This window comes from Bubalus bubalis, chromosome 10 (genome assembly GCF_019923935.1).
Source record: "Bubalus bubalis isolate 160015118507 breed Murrah chromosome 10, NDDB_SH_1, whole genome shotgun sequence".
NCBI classification, from domain to species: domain Eukaryota; kingdom Metazoa; phylum Chordata; class Mammalia; order Artiodactyla; family Bovidae; genus Bubalus; species Bubalus bubalis.
In genome coordinates, this window is record NC_059166.1 from 2,994,332 (window position 1) to 2,996,853 (window position 2,522).

Sequence of the window (2,522 nt, forward strand, 5' to 3'; positions counted from 1 at the left end):
TCCCCTGTTTGCGTGTCTCTTTTAGGCAGCATATAGATGGGTTTTATTTTTTAATCCATTCAGCCACTTTAGGTCTTTCGATTGAAGTATTTAGTCAAATTACATTTAAAGTAATTACTGATAGGTGTGTGTTGATTGCCATTTTGTTCATTGATTGTTTTTATAACTCTCTCATGTTCCTTTCTTGTTTTGCTCTCTTCCTGTGTTATTTGATGATGTCTTTAGTGTCGTGTCTGGATACCTTTCTCTTTTGTATGTGTATCTATTACAGGTTTTTGATTTGTGGTTACCATGAAGGACACATGTAGTAACTTGAAAATACTCATCATTATTTTAAGTTAAACGATCTCTTAATTTCAACTGCATTTTAACAATCCTGCATTTTTATCCACTCTACTACATCTGATGCTTTGGCATCGTATTTTATCTATTTCTGTTTTGTGTGTCCTTTACCCACTCACTGCACTTCCCTGGTGGCTCAGAGGGTAAAGAATCTGCCAGCATTGCAGGAGACCCGGGTTCGGTGCCTGGGTTGGGAAGTTCCCCTGGAGAAGGGAATGGCCACCTACTCCAGTATTCTTGTCTGGAGAATTCCATGGAGAGAGAAGTCTGGCAGGTTACAGTCCATGGGGTCGCAGAGTCGGCCACCACTGAGCGCCTAACACTTTCACTTGCCTGCTGGCTGAGATTGTGGATGATTTGCTCCTTTTGGCATCTAACCTTCCTACTGGCTTTATGAGCGGTTAACCTACTATCGGTGCTGTGTGTTCACTTTTAACAATGAGATTTTTCTTTTTGTGGCTTTCACAATTGGTGTGTGGCCTTTCTTATCCACTTGGAGAAGTCCCTTTAACATGTCCTTTAAGGCCAGTTTAGTGGTGCTGAGCTCTCAGCTTTGGCTTGTCTGTAACTCTTTATGTCTCCTTCAGATCTGAATGATAGCTTTGCAGGGGTTATTAGAGGGTCACAGATAGGCCAGTCTTCTACACGTCACTTGAAGTGCAACAATACAACTCTATGTCAAATGTGAAAAATTAGGTATGTATATTTTAATCCATATAGCAGCCACTATCGGAGAAGGCAATGGCACCCCACTCCAGTGTTCTTGCCTGGAAAATCCCATGGACAGAGGAGCCTAGTAGTCTGCAGTCCATGGGGTCGCTGAGGGTCTGACATGACTGAGTGACTTCACTTTCACTCTTCACTTTGATGCATTGGAGAAGGAAATGGCAACCCACTCCAGTGTTCTTGCCTGGAGAATCCCAGGGAAGGGGGAGCCTGGTGGGTTGCCGTCTCTGGGGTCGCACAGAGTCGGACACGACTGAAGTGACTTAGCAGCAGCAGCCACTATAAATGCACAAAAGACATGGCTGAAAAGCCCATAGATAGATTAATAAAATACAAAATATTAAGATTCTCCCAAAGAAGGGAGGCTCAGAGGAACAAAACCAGAAAATAATAAAATGTAAGATCAGGTTCCCACTATGTCAGCACTTGCATTAAATGTTGACAATCTAAATATGGTAAGGGATTGTAAGGCCAAGATATATGTTGGCTACAGGAGACATGTTTGAAATATAAATATATAGGTTTAAAGAATTGGAACAAAAAGCATATGTTGTGAGCAAGAAAAAGGATACAAAAAAATTGAGCGGTTCTTATGAGAGTGTTACCAGAGACATTTCTTAGTAACAATTGAAAAGTAACAATTCATGAAAAGTAACAATTCATCAGGATCACTTAGCAATTAAATATGCATGTGTGTTTAATAACAGAGCCTCAGACAAGTAAAGCAAAAATGGACAGAACTGCGAAGTACAGACAATGCTGCAGTTTTGGCTAAGAGTTACTGTGCTCTTTCTGCTGCTGGTAGAACAAATGGACACAAAAGCAGTAAAGACTTAGATGACTGAACAGTACTACCTACTACCTTTATGTGATTGATGCCTATGTGCTTAGTCACTCAGTCATGTCCAGATCTTTGTGACCCTATGAACTGTAGCCTGCCAGTCTCCTCTGTCCCTGAGATTCTCAAGGCAAGAATACTAGAGTGGGTTGCCATGCCCTCCTTCAGGGCATCTTCCCAACCTAGGGATCGAACCCAGGTCTCCCACACTGCAGGCAGATTCTTTACCCATGGAGCCACCAGGGGAGCCACCAGGAATTGATACTGGTAGAATAGTACGTTGAACAAGTGCAGAATACGAAGTCTGTTCCAGTGCATGTAATATATTCACCAAGACAGGCGATATATTGGCACATAAATCAAGTCTCAACAACTTTAAAGGGATTAAACTCTTGGGCTTCCCTAGTAGCTCAGTGGTAATGCATCTGCCTGCCAGAGTGGGAGACCCAGGTTCGATCCCTGGTCCGGGAAGATTCCACATGCCGCAGACCAGCTAAGCAGGTGCCCCACAACTGCTGAGCCTGTGAGAGACTTGAGAGGCTGCTGAGGCTGGGAGAGGCAGCTGACACCGTATTCACCTGTGAAGGCTTAAATGAGTCTGAGCTGGGGAGTCTGA